General features: G+C 57.3%; 1 long non-coding RNA gene across 1 annotated transcript; it reads left to right on the forward strand.

The window, feature by feature from the left end:
• The first annotated feature begins 1318 nt into the window (after positions 1 to 1318).
• On the forward strand, positions 1319 to 1981 carry LOC126773880 (uncharacterized). Its single transcript, XR_007669778.1, has 2 exons — positions 1319 to 1452; positions 1903 to 1981. It is a non-coding gene; the product is annotated as an uncharacterized LOC126773880 (long non-coding RNA).
• Positions 1982 to 13550: the final 11569 nt, after the last annotated feature.

Consider the following 13550-nt stretch of genomic DNA (forward strand, 5'->3'; position numbering starts at 1 on the left):
TTCCGGACCGCGGCGACGGGAGCGCGGATGCTCGAGGTGCCACCGGGCACCAACGAGGCCGAGAAAGCGGCGGATGCCCTGGCTACCTGCGGCGTACCGTGGCCGATTACTTCTCGGGCAGGGCGGTGGCCTTCCCGACTGCGGACGGATGGGCCGTCAGGTCGTTGTCGTGCGGTGTTCCGCAGGGGTCGGTACTAGGACCGCTCCTGTGGTGCATCGGCTACGACTGGGTGCTGCGCGGGGCCACGTTGCGGGGGGTCAGCGTCACGTGCTACGCTGACGACACCCTCGTGTCGGCCCGCGGCAGTTCATACCGGGAGGCGGCCTATCGCGCCACGGCTGGGGTGGCGCACGTGGTCCACCGAATCCGCGCGTTGGGCCTCGAGGTGGCCCTACACAAATCCGAGGCCCTCGTCTTTCACGGGCCTCGGAACGCGCCACCTCCGGGGGCGGCGATAACGGTGGGCGGAACTTCCATCGCCGTCGGGTCGACGATGAAGTACCTGGGACTCGTGCTCGACGACAGGTGGAAGTTCGAAGAGCACTTCCGGCGCTTGGCCCCAAAGTTGGTGGCTGCAGCCGGGGCGCTAGGGAGGATCCTCCCGAACGTGGGTGGGCCAGGAGGTGCCTGCAGGCGCCTGTACACCGGCGTCGTGCGCTCGATGGCGCTCTACGGGGCGCCGATATGGGCGGACGCTCTGAGCGCCCGTAACGTCGCCTCGCTGCGACGTCCGCAGCGAGCGATGGCGCTCAGAGCGGCTCGGGCGTACCGCACGGTGTCGTACACCGCGGCGTGCCTGCTCGCCGGAAGCCCGCCATGGGACCTCGAGGCCGAGGCCAACTCGAGGGTCTATTGGCGGATCAAGGCGTTAATGAGAGCGGAGGAGAGCCGGCCCCACCCACGTGAGGTTCGGACGTGGCGAGAGGAGGCCCACGAGAGGGTATTCGCCGAGTGGTCGGAGAGACTGGGTGTCCCGGGTGCTAGCCGGGACCTCGTTGCGGCAATTCGGCCGGTGCTGAGGAAGTGGGTCGAGCGCAAGCACGGCCCACCCACGTATCACCTCACACAGCTTTTGACCGGCCACGGTTGTTTCGGCCGGTACCTGTGTGAGGTGGTCGGTAGGGAGCCGACGGTGGAGTGCCATCATTGTGGCGGAGGAGCCGTGGATACGGCGGAACACACGCGCGTAGAGTGCCCGGCTTGGGCGGAGCCTCGCGCGGTCCTATCCACGGCCGTAGGTGGAGACCTGTCGCTTCCGGCCGTCGTCGAGAAGATGGCCGGAAGCGAAGAGATTTGGGCGGCAGTGTCCCGGTTCAGCGCATGCGTCATGTCGCAAAAGGAGGAGGCAGAGCGGGAGCGGGAGGACGACGTGGACTCGCTCCCGCAACGAAGAAGGAGACCTCTTCGACGGCGACGTGCCTTCGCAGGCCGGACGCTGCCGCAGAGTTAAGGTGTGGTTGGCGGCGGAGTCAGTCTGTTGATCCGCCGCGGGGCTTGAAGCCCTGACGCCCAGCCTCCAGTGGCGGACTCGGGGGAGTCCGTCACGTAACAGGACGGAGGCACAGAGAGGAGGGAGGCGCGCCCTAACATCCCGGCGCGCTCTCGAGATGGGTCGCCTTATGGCGACGACCGCTGGCGGGGTTGCGGTTGTAAGTCACAACGTTCCCGTGACCCCGCCGCCTTGCGGAGAGGCGGAAATCCGGGGAGGTTTTAGTGGGTAGGACGGGGCCTTCTGCCCCGTGAGTCCCACATACCCGTCCCGGTCCCCCCGGACCGGGCGGCAGGCGTAAATGCCTTTCCTCCCCGAAAAAAAAAAAAAAAAAAAAAAAAAAAAAAAAAAAAAAAAAAAAGGTTGGGGTGCATGTCAGTCACCTCAGGCCGGACGCTGCCGCAGAGTTAAGGTGTGGTTGGCGGCGGAGCCAGTTTGTTGATCCGCCGCGGGGCTTCAAGCTCTGACGCCCAGCCTCCAGTGGCGGACTCGGGGGAGTCCGTCACGTAACAGGACGGAGGCACAGAGAGGAGGGAGGCGCGCCCCTAACATCCTGGCGCGCTCTCGAGATGGGTCGCCTTATGGCGACGACCGCTGGCGGGGTTGCGGTTGTAAGTCACAACGTTCCCGTGACCCCGCCGCCTTGCGGAGAGGCGGAAATCCGGGGAGGTTTTAGTGGGTAGGACGGTGGCCCTCTGCCCCGTGAGTCCCACATACCCGTCCCGGTCCCCCCGGACCGGGCGGCAGGCGTAAATGCCATTCCTCCCCGAAAAAAAAAAAAAAAAAAAAAAAAAAAAAGCATGTCAGTCACCTCCACGTGGTGCACCCTGGGCAACGGGGTCGACAAGTAATCCGATGTTTTCTCGGAGTGCCTGTCGACCGCGGCTGAGACTGACGCGACGGTAATGCCACGGGCCGTTCCTGGTACTTTTCTGTTCAGCAGACTGGACTGTGCGAGCGGCTTTGTGGCAAATTGAAGGTGGAAGGAAGAAGCTCTCTGCTTTCTTTCTTTGTTTTGTTTTGTTCTTCTTCCGTCTTGTTTCGTTTCGTTTTCTTTTCTTCTGTCTCATTTTTATTAATTTTGTTTTGTTTTATTTTCTTGTTTATTTACTTTACTTCTTTCATTTATTTATTTATTGGAGGTTACTCCCAATGGTGGAGTCAGTCGAGTTAGAGTTGGTCTCCTGGGTCTTTTTGGGCTGCCGGAGAAAGGAGGTGGGAGAGGCGGGTTCACCCAGTGTCGGTATCGATGCTGGGTGGACAGACTAAAAGGTCACCGCCTCTCAAACTCGTTTCCCCATCCGGGTGTTGTGGACATGTCTCGCAGCCCGTGGTGGGACCGAGGGCCTTGCCTTAACTGGCTGGGCCAAGAGGAGACAACCTCAATAAAAAACATTAGTTTGTAGATCCCGTGATACCACCCGACCTCACGGTGTATATAGGGTTACCAAGGTACAGGGGGCTCTGCCTTGGTGGACTTTTTATTTTCCCCATACTCGTGGGATTATACATGGATAAACAAAACAAAACATTTAAAAACAACGGACTCGGCGATCATATGGACAAAGATAACATGGCGGTGGAGGCGGGCGCCCCAATAGCGCGCGCCGAAACCAAAGACACTCTCGTGTCCAAAAAACTGGTGGTCCGACTGGAACGACTCTCAGAGTCCGATTCGTCGGCCACCAGCATGGTGATGGTCTCTTCGAGAGACCCCGCCTGTCGTCGGCGGAAGGGCGAGAAGCGGCCCCGTCCTGGGCCGGAGAGCTACTCCGGCTCCGAGAGCGACGCGGGTATGAGCGAAGGCGGCTTCTCGGGGTCAGGCATCAGCAAATGGCTGAAGCCCTCCCCCAAAAGGGGGCGTGGTCGACCGCCCACGACGGGCGAATACGTCGGCCTCGGGCGCTCCCGCGTGGAGCTAAAAGCCGCTAAGGCAAAGGAGCGGCGGTACGAGGCGGAGGACGCACTGGCCGCGTACAGTGCGGCGGCCAAGGTGGACACTGAAGAAAGGGCGGCCCGAGCAGAGAAACGCCAACCCGGCGCGACCGTGGACGTGCCGCAGACGTCTGCCGCGCTGGACGCGGCGGTGAAGGAGGCGCTCGACGTCGTTCTGCAGGTTGCCGACAGGTCGGGCAACCTGAAGGGCACGTTCGTTCGGGCCCTGAAGTCCGCCGCCGTCACCATTAAAGGTGCGGTGGCGGATCTAAGGGCCCTCACGGTGACGGAGGAGGTGGCGCGGCTGGAGGCGGCTAACACGCGACTCTCCGGCCAACTGGCTGAGCTGCGCCGGGAAGTCGCCGAAATGCGCCAGCGGCCGGTGGCGGCGACGGAGGCGAACCTCCAAAACGTCATGGAGGAGGCGCTGCGCGCGAACCGCGAGCAGTTCAGCACGATGCTGAACGCTCGCCTCGAGGGCCTCGAGGGCCGCCTCCTTCCAGAGCCTCGGCTGCGGCCTCCACTCGCCGCTGACCGCCGTAGGGTAGCGCAGGCAGCGGCCGTAGCCGCGGCGGGAAAGGAGGCTCCAGCCGCCTCCCACGCAACTGAGGGCGTCGAGGCCAGCGCCGCCAAGCCTGCTGCTGTCAGGCCGAAGCGGCCTAAGAGAAGTATGGCTGCCCAAGAGGCGGCAGCCAGGAGGGTGGCTCCTCAGTCGTCAGCGGAGCCGGCCGCCACTCCGGCCACGTGGAGCGCCGTGGTCGCTAGGAACAGGCCAAAGAAGGCAGAGAAGACGGGCGCCAAGCCAGCGGCGGCGAAGCCGACTTCTTCCGGGGCCACCAAGTAGGTCCCGGTTAGGAGGAAACTCCGCCCCCCTCGCACCGCAGCGATAACGCTGACGCTGAAGCCCGGTGCTGAGGAAAAGGGGTGGAGCTACGAGAAGGCTCTGGCCCTGGCCAAAAGCCGGATCAGCCTCCGGGAGGTCGGCTTGACGGCGGTACGGTTCCGGACCGCGGCGACGGGAGCGCGGATGCTCGAGGTGCCGCCGAGCACCAACGAGGCTGAGAAGGCGGCGGATGCCCTGGCGGAAAAGCTCCGCGAGGCCCTCAGCCCGGAGATCGTCCAGATCCATAGACCCACAAAGTGTGTCGAACTAAGGGTACTAGACCTGGACGACTCCGTGACGGTGGCGGAAGCCGTGGCGGCGGTCGCTGAACAAGGCGGCTGCCCTACCGGGGCCATTAAAGCGGGCATCATCGCTCGCGGCTCGAGCGGCTCGGGCTCTCTGTGGCTGAGCTGCCCCGTTTCGGCCGCGAAGAAGGTCGTGGAGGTAGGTCGCATAAGGGTCGGGTGGGTGTCGGCGCGAGTCATGCTGCTCGACCCCAGACCGCTGCACTGTTTCCGATGCCTCGAGCGGGGGCACATGGGGGCAAAGTGTGACCGGGACGTCGACCGAAGCCGTCTGTGCTTCCGCTGCGGTCAGCCCGGTCACAAGGCTCGGGAGTGCTCCGCCGCCGTAACCAGCTGCGTGGTCTGCACTGCGGCCGGTAAGCCAGCTGCCCATGCCGCCTGCAGCAAGTCGTGCCAGGGCGGAAAGGGCGCCAGGCAGAAGGAAAAGACAAGGAAGGTGGCGACGAAAGGCCCGGTAGCCACGTCTCCACGCACAGAGGCGGAGCCGATGGAGACCACGCAGTGATGGCCCTGCGCTGCCTCCAGGCCAATATCAACCACTCTGCCAGGGCTCAGGACCTCCTAGTCCAAAGCATGGCAGAGTGGCAGATCAACGTGGCGGTGGTATCGGAGCCCTATTTCGTTCCCTCGCGGGACGACTGGGTCTCCGACCACGAACGGGTCGTGGCCATCGTCGCCCCTGCGGTCGCTGGCGCTCCGGCCATCGAGGGTGTGGCCAGGGGCAGGGGGTGCGTGCTGGCCGTCGTCGGCGGTGTGACGGTCGTCGCCGTCTACGCCTCGCCCAGTCGGAGTCTCGCCGAGTTTGAGCAGATGCTGGCAGAGGTCGGGACTCTGATCGGGCAAGCGGCGCCCGCACCGGTGTTGGTCGCGGGGGACTTCAACGCCAAATCAACGGCTTGGGGTTCTCCTGTGGCCGATGCCCGGGGAGAGGTGCTCGAGGAGTGGGCGGTCTCGTTGGGGCTGGCGGTCCTCAACAGTGGGTCGGAGAGCACGTGCGTGCGGCGGCAGGGCGAATCGATCGTGGACATTACGTTCGCGTCCAACGCCCTGGCCCGCCGTGCTCAAAACTGGAGGGTCGAGACTGGCGTGGAGACACTGTCGGATCACCGATATATTCGGTTCGATGTCTCTGCGTCGGCTCGTTGGGATGTTCGGCCCACTGTTGTCGGAGGAACGGAAGGTCGTCCGCGTTGGTGCCTGGGCCGCCTCGACGGACAGTTGGCGAAGGAGGCGGCCATCGTCGAAGCTTGGGGGGCCGGTTCCGACCCGGTCCTCCGGATCGACCAGGAGGCCGACCGGATCGACGGCGCCCTGTCCCGAGTGTGCGACGCGGCGATGCCGAGGGCTAAGCCGCACCCGCAACGTCGGCGGGTGTACTGGTGGCGTCCGGAGCTCCGTCGGCTGCGCAAGGCGTGCGTGGCGGCACGGCGCCGTTACGTTCGGTGTAGGAGACGAAGGGTTCGTGATGACGACGCGGAGGGGGTTTTCTACACCGGATATAGGACCGCCTGCCAGGCCCTACAGAAGGCCATAGCACAGGCCAAAGAGGCGGCGTGGGAGGAATGGCTGGAGACGCTCAACGGCGATCCGTGGGGGCGTCCGTATCGGGTCGTGAGACAAAAGCTCCGACCCTGGGCTCCTCCGCTGACCAGCAGTCTCCAGCCGCAGCTCTTGGCGAGGGTTGTGGACACGCTCTTCCCCGAGCGGGGAGAGTTCGTGCCACCGGCCATGGTGCCGCCCGCGAGCAGGCCCCAAGAGGAGGACGACGGGTCACCGGTGAGTCCGATCACCGAGGCGGAACTGCAGGTGGCTGTCATCAGACTAGGGTCGAAAAAGACAGCCCCTGGGCCCGACGGAATCCCCGGTCGAGCCCTGAAGATCGCGTCGGAGGAACTCGGCGAGAGCATGCGGCGCCTCTTCACCGCATGCCTGTCTCAGGGTAGGTTCCCGCGACGGTGGAAAACGGGCACGCTCGTTCTGATCCGCAAGGACGGGCGTCCGTCCGATCAGCCGTCAGCCTACCGCCCGATCGTGTTGCTCGACGAGGTGAGCAAGCTCTTCGAGCGGGTGCTCGCTGCCCGTCTCGTCGGCAGTATGGAGCCGGGACTCGACGAGCGGCAATACGGGTTCCGTCCCGGCCGCTCGACGCTCGACGCGATCGCCAGGGTGAGGGGCCTGGCCGAGGAGGAGGTGTCTCGGGGCGGGGTGGTGTTGGCAGTGTCACTGGATATTTCCAATGCCTTCAACACCCTGCCCTGGGAAACGGTGATGGAGGCCCTGCGGTTCCACGGTGTGCCAGGCTACCTGCGGCGTACCGTGGCCGATTACTTCTCGGGCAGGGCGGTGGCCTTCCCGACTGCGGACGGATGGGCCGTCAGGTCGTTGTCGTGCGGTGTTCCGCAGGGGTCGGTACTAGGACCGCTCCTGTGGTGCATCGGCTACGACTGGGTGCTGCGCGGGGCCACGTTGCGGGGGGTCAGCGTCACGTGCTACGCTGACGACACCCTCGTGTCGGCCCGCGGCAGTTCATACCGGGAGGCGGCCTATCGCGCCACGGCTGGAGTGGCGCACGTAGTCCACCGAATCCGCGCGTTGGGCCTCGAGGTGGCCCTACACAAATCCGAGGCCCTCGTCTTTCACGGGCCTCGGAACGCGCCACCTCCGGGGGCGGCGATAACGGTGGGCGGAACTTCCATCGCCGTCGGGTCGACGATGAAGTACCTGGGACTCGTGCTCGACGGCAGGTGGAAGTTCGAAGAGCACTTCCGGCGCTTGGCCCCAAAGTTGGTGGCTGCAGCCGGGGCGCTAGGGAGGATCCTCCCGAACGTGGGTGGGCCAGGAGGTGCCTGCAGGCGCCTGTACACCGGCGTCGTGCGCTCGATGGCGCTCTACGGGGCGCCGATATGGGCGGACGCTCTGAGCGCCCGTAACGTCGCCTCGCTGCGACGTCCGCAGCGAGCGATGGCGCTCAGAGCGGCTCGGGCGTACCGCACGGTGTCGTACACCGCGGCGTGCCTGCTCGCCGGAAGCCCGCCATGGGTCCTCGAGGCCGAGGCTAACTCGAGGGTCTATTGGCGGATCAAGGCGGCAGTGAGAGCGGAGGAGAACCGGCCCCACCCACGTGAGGTTCGGACGTGGCGCGAGGAGGCCCGCGAGAGGGTATTCGCCGAGTGGTCGGAGAGACTGGGTGTCCCGGGTGCTAGCCGGGACCTCGTTGCGGCCATTCGGCCGGTGCTGAGGAAGTGGGTCGCGCGCAAGCACGGCCCACCCACGTATCACCTCACACAGCTTTTGACCGGCCACGGTTGTTTCGGCCGGTACCTGTGTGAGGTGGTCGGTAGGGAGCCGACGGTGGAGTGCCACCATTGTGGCGGAGGAGCCGTGGATACGGCGGAACACACGCGCGTAGAGTGCCCGGCTTGGGCGGAGCCTCGCGCGGTCCTATCCACGGCTGTAGGTGGGGACCTGTCGCTTCCGGCCGTCGTCGAGAAGATGGCCGGAAGCGAAGAGATCTGGGCGGCAGTGTCACGGTTCAGCGCATGTGTCATGTCGCAAAAGGAGGAGGCAGAGCGGGAGCGGGAGGACGACGTGGACTCGCTCCCGCAACGAAGAAGGAGACCTCTTCGACGGCGACGTGCCTTCGCAGGCCGGACGCTGCCGCAGAATTAAGGTGTGGTTGGCGGCGGAGCCAGTTTGTTGATCCGCCGCGGGGCTTCAAGCCCTGACGCCCAGCCTCCAGTGGCGGACTCGGGGGAGTCCGTCACGTAACAGGACGGAGGCACAGAGAGGAGGGAGGCGCGCCCCTAACATCCTGGCGCGCTCTCGAGATGGGTCGCCTTATGGCGACGACCGCTGGCGGGGTTGCGGTTGTAAGTCACAACGTTCCCGTGACCCCGCCGCCTTGCGGAGAGGCGGAAATCCGGGGAGGTTTTAGTGGGTAGGACGCTGGCCCTCTGCCTCGTGAGCCCCACATACCCGTCCCGGTCCCCCCGGACCGGGCGGCAGGCGTAAATGCCTTTCCTCCCCGAAAAAAAAAAAAAAAAAAAAAAGGGTACCCTATGTTGGGGTGCATGTCAGTCACCTCCACGTGGTGCGCCCTTGCCAACGGGGTCGACCAGCAATCCGATGTTTTTCCGGAATGCTTGTCGATCGCGGCTGAGACTGACGCGGCGGAAGTGTCGCGGGCCGCTCCTGGGACTTCTCTTTTGCACAGAGTGGACCAGCGAGCGGCTTCGTGGCAAATAGGAGGACTCCGGGGTCCTTTTGGGCCGCCGGAGAGAGGAGGAGTTGGTCTCTGGAGTCCTTTCGGGCTGCCGGAGACAGGAGTAGAGGAGTAGAGGAGGAGGGAGAGGCGGGTTCGTCCAGTTTCGGTGTCGATGCTAGGCGGACAGACTTCGGTCACCGCCTTCTCAAACTCGTTTCCCCATCCAGGCGCCAGCCTGTGGTGGGACCGAGGGCCTTGCCTTCACCGGCCGGGTCGAGAGGAGAAAGTCTCAATAAAAAACAACAGGTGGGTCAATCACCCAAAGCGACGGCCGCAGGTGGGGTCGCGGTGGTGTGCTAACGCGTTCCCGTAACCCCGCCACCATGCGGTGAAAAGGAAACGAGGAGGTTTTAGTGGGTAGGACGATGGCCTTCTGCCCCGTGAGTCCCACATACCCGTCCCGGTCGAGACCGGGCGGCAGGCGTAAATGCCTTTCCTCCTCGAAAAAAAAAAAAAAAAGGGTACCCTATGTTCCGAGGCGTTGAAGCGGCAGGAACACCGGAGGGCTCTTGCGACGTGGCGTCTCTGTGAAGAACGGTACGCACGCAAACGCGTCGTTGGAGCGATCCTGCCAGCCTTCGAAGCCTGGATGAGACAAAAGTGACGAGTCACCTTCCGACTTACGCAGGTAATGACCGGTCACGGTTGTTTTGGAGAATACCTGTGTAAGATCGGACGCGACGGCGATGTGTCACCACTGTGGCGCGGACCGGGATACAGCTCAGCATACGTTGGAGGTGTGCCCCGCGTGGAGTGCGGAGAGGGAGATCCTGGTCCGTGAAGTCGGACAAAACCTGTCCCTGCGAGCAATCGTGTCGGCGATGCTTCGCAGGGAATCGGCGTGGAGGGCCGTAGCCTCCTTCTGTGAGACCGTCATGGTTCAGAAAGAGACGGCGGAGCGGGAACGGGAAAGGGCCGATCCTGCTCGGTGGAGACGACGACGGCGTCGTCTCAGCCCTCCCATAGCCCAGACGCCCGGGGCTTAAAATATAGGGCGTAACCCTGGGGCCGTGGATGCGTGAGGTGGGGGCCTCACGTGTCCTATTTCAGACGGCCCTGTGGAGGACGGCAGCCGTAATGGCCTCGAACTGCCGTACGCACTAGCGAGGAGTGCGGGGAGGGGGCGAGATTCGCCCCCTGATGAGAGCTTCGCCGAGCCACGAGTGGAGCAAAGCACGGGAGAGGCCGCGGATGCGTTATATCAACACGATCCCGCAGCCTCTCCGATCCGTGCTGAGGACGGCCATCGCAGTGGTTTTAGTGGGTAAGAATCCCACATAACCCCGTTCCACCCTCATAGGACCCGGGTACGTTTCTAAAGGTTTCCAATGCGAGAAAAAAAAAGGGTATCCTATGTTCAGAGCGTCACAGTAGCATGCGAAAGCGATCCCGTGTCGCTCCTCGTTAAGACGGAACGGGTACCGCTGATTTTTAGTGGGTATTCCGATGTTCGTGGCGCACTCGGCAACTTGGACACTGGCGAGCCCCACATACACCCCCTTTTTCCCGTAGGGGAAATGCAAAACGCGTTTGTCCAACGTTAAAAAAAGGGTACCCTATGTTCTTTTATGTACCCCTGATGACGACTGTGTTTGCAAAATTTAATGGTATCATCGGTTGAGTAATTAACACGTGAAAGCGTAATAATCAAACAAATAAACAAACTCCCTCTCTCATTTATAATATAGTGTATAGTGTACATCAGGCAAGTCAACGGTCAAACGCTGGCCTATTAAGGGTAAAAAAAAATAAACATTGCGAACTTTATCCACATTATTTAAATTTTTATTTAACCTAGCATGCTGCAGAGCTGAGTCTACTCGATTCAAAAAATTGTTATAGTCTTTCAGACCGATTTCGGGCACGACTGTTATTTTCAAGTGTATAGTATGTATGTATAGTTATTTTTCTAGATGCGCAGGACGTATTATCATGCGCCACGGTAGCATGCGAAAGCGACCCCGTGGCGCTCCTCGTTAAGACGGAAAGGGTATCGCTAGTTTTTTAGTGGGTATTCCGATGTTCGGGGCGCATTCGGAGCTTTGGACACCGGCGAGCCCCACATACCACCCCCACTGTTCTCGTGGGGGAAACGCGTAATGGGTTTTTCCAGCGTTAAAAAAAAGGACATATTATCATATTAGACAAGTGTGTGCGCAAACACAGATGCGTTCTCTGTTCCCTAGTTCTAATAAACCGATGGGACGGCCAATTCGACACGATTGGAGAAAGTTCAGGCGTAGGACCAACTGCTTTACGCGCTTTGCGAGGCACGGGAATGTTAACACTGATAACTTTCAGATTACGGGCTTCTACTGAGATTTTTTCGATTAAAAAAAAAACAAAAACTTTTTATCTTGATTTTGTCATAGAACAAATCTGCTGGTTGTCAAGCTGATATTATAATATTTGTTCAAATAAATGTACTTAACATTGTTTTATTTGATTTTTTTTTATAAATAAACTATTACCTATTTAATCTAAGACAAAATTAAAAAAAAAAAACATTGCTTACAAACACATACGAATGTAGGATTATTATGGAACTAGGAAATCGATTCAAAAAAAAAACTATTCGACTCTAAAATATAGGCAAGTGAAGTTGAAGAAATATTATATTGTTCGTGAAACAAAATGGCGCGGCTAGTGGAAAATGAAACAACAGAAAAACATGAAGAACTGTTTTACTATAAGTAGTAACGTGGACGTATTGATACAGCGACAAATATTTACAATAATTTATTACACATTATCAATCTGTCAGTCGGAATGACATTATTTTTTTTCTTCATCTGACAGATAAGATTCCATTTTTGACAAAATAACATAGAACATCACTGACATATAATTTAGATACATTTAGTTGATAAAATTATATAATTTAACATTACGTACTTTTGTATTAAACGTATTCATATAAAATTTAATCGAATTAATAAATTAAATATATTTTTAATATTATCTGGGAGAATAGTTAAGACATCGGACTTAGACAAAATACATTCGATAATTAAATGTTTGAGAGTTTTATGTCAGACGTAATAGAGCGACCGAATGAACAAAGTTACGTTAATTTCGAAGTAGCATGCACGTAATGAATGAGTCTACTCAACCAATCCCCCATACACCGACGCAGCGGCTTAGTCGGCGACTTCACATTCGGCAGGAAATATGCAGATAATGATTGCTATAATTCGAGCGGGAAACTGAGCGAATACGACGTCGCGGAGTCAAGGGTTGCAAACATGATTCTCTTATAATAATGCTGCTAGGTATGTCTTTGGATTGGTGTGTAGATTCCGTAAAAACTTATAGAAACGACTTCAACGGTCCTTGTAACTAACGAATGGTTACTGAATAACTGATGTACAATAACGAATCGTTTAATAACCGTGAATAAGTATATAAATAATTTAATTATAAATCCTAGTCGTTTCTGACTTGTTTATGATCTTACACGGAAAGGTGTAAAAAAAAAACTTAAGAGACAATATCTATTATTAAATAAACGTCAGAAATACTTCTTCTTTTTTTTTCGTCCGTTACAGTCGATTTTGTCGGTGTGTAACTTTGTCTAAATCCGCATGCATCTGTATGTATCAATAAATAAGATTATATACTTTATAAATAAACATTGAATCTATTTTTTTTCTATATATGTGTCCTTTTTGTTACCGAATTATTGTTAAATAATTGACACGAAACTAGTAACGTTTGATTTTGTGATTACGTTTTTCTATTCCTTGACGTTTTACAGAAATTATTTTTAAATTTATCCGCCCTTACTTATAAACACTGCTTGGCGGCTGATCAGTTGAACACTAACAACCCTTATTTGCAAACGTTGCTTAGTATTTTTTTTGTTTTATATTTGCCGGGAAGGCAAATGACTCTACTCCACGTGATGGTAAGTGGTAGTAGAGTCCAAACGCGACGACGGCCAGTACAATCGGGAAGAATGTTCTGCACTAGCCGTCCCCGCCTTGCCAGCCTGCAAGATGCCTCTTCACGCCTCGTTTGAAGGATGGGTTGTAAGAAGAGGGGAACACGTGAGCTCGTAAAGAATTCCATTTTTGAAAGTGCAACAAAGAAAGGAGTTGCGAAATTTCTTCGTGCGCGATGGAATTGATGTCACAGTTATGCAGTGACATCGAGAGGCAGCACCCGTATACTTATGAAGGAAGGGGGCAGCAAGAATAAGAGAGAATAATTCCTCAGAGCACTTACCGTGATACAGTCGATAGAAAGCGCTCAGCGCTGCTATCTCTCTTTTAAAGGCTCGAGGGTGCTTGTGACCTTGACATCGCCAATAATGCGAACCGCACGTCGCTGCAACCGATCCAAGGCCTCCAGTAGTTACTTCGAGCCATCCCAAAAGTGTGAGCAATATTTAACATATATTTGAACACTAATTTATCTTTTTCTGTTATTGTTGATTTGACATTCGAAACGAGACACAGCATTGTTTAACTAATCACCCGCCAAGCTAACTTAATAAGTAACAAAACCGTTTTAAGTAAGGCCGATTGTACTTATTAAAGTAATAAATAAAAAATTACTATGTATTATACTTGTTTCGAAGCTAATAATTGAGATAATATATCAAATATTTATTAATATGTTTTTGCAAAATAAAAATGAATATAGATAGTTTAGAAAACTTCTAGAAGTAT

The sequence above is a fragment of the Nymphalis io genome, chromosome 15 (assembly GCF_905147045.1).
Source record: "Nymphalis io chromosome 15, ilAglIoxx1.1, whole genome shotgun sequence".
Lineage (NCBI taxonomy): Eukaryota > Metazoa > Arthropoda > Insecta > Lepidoptera > Nymphalidae > Nymphalis > Nymphalis io.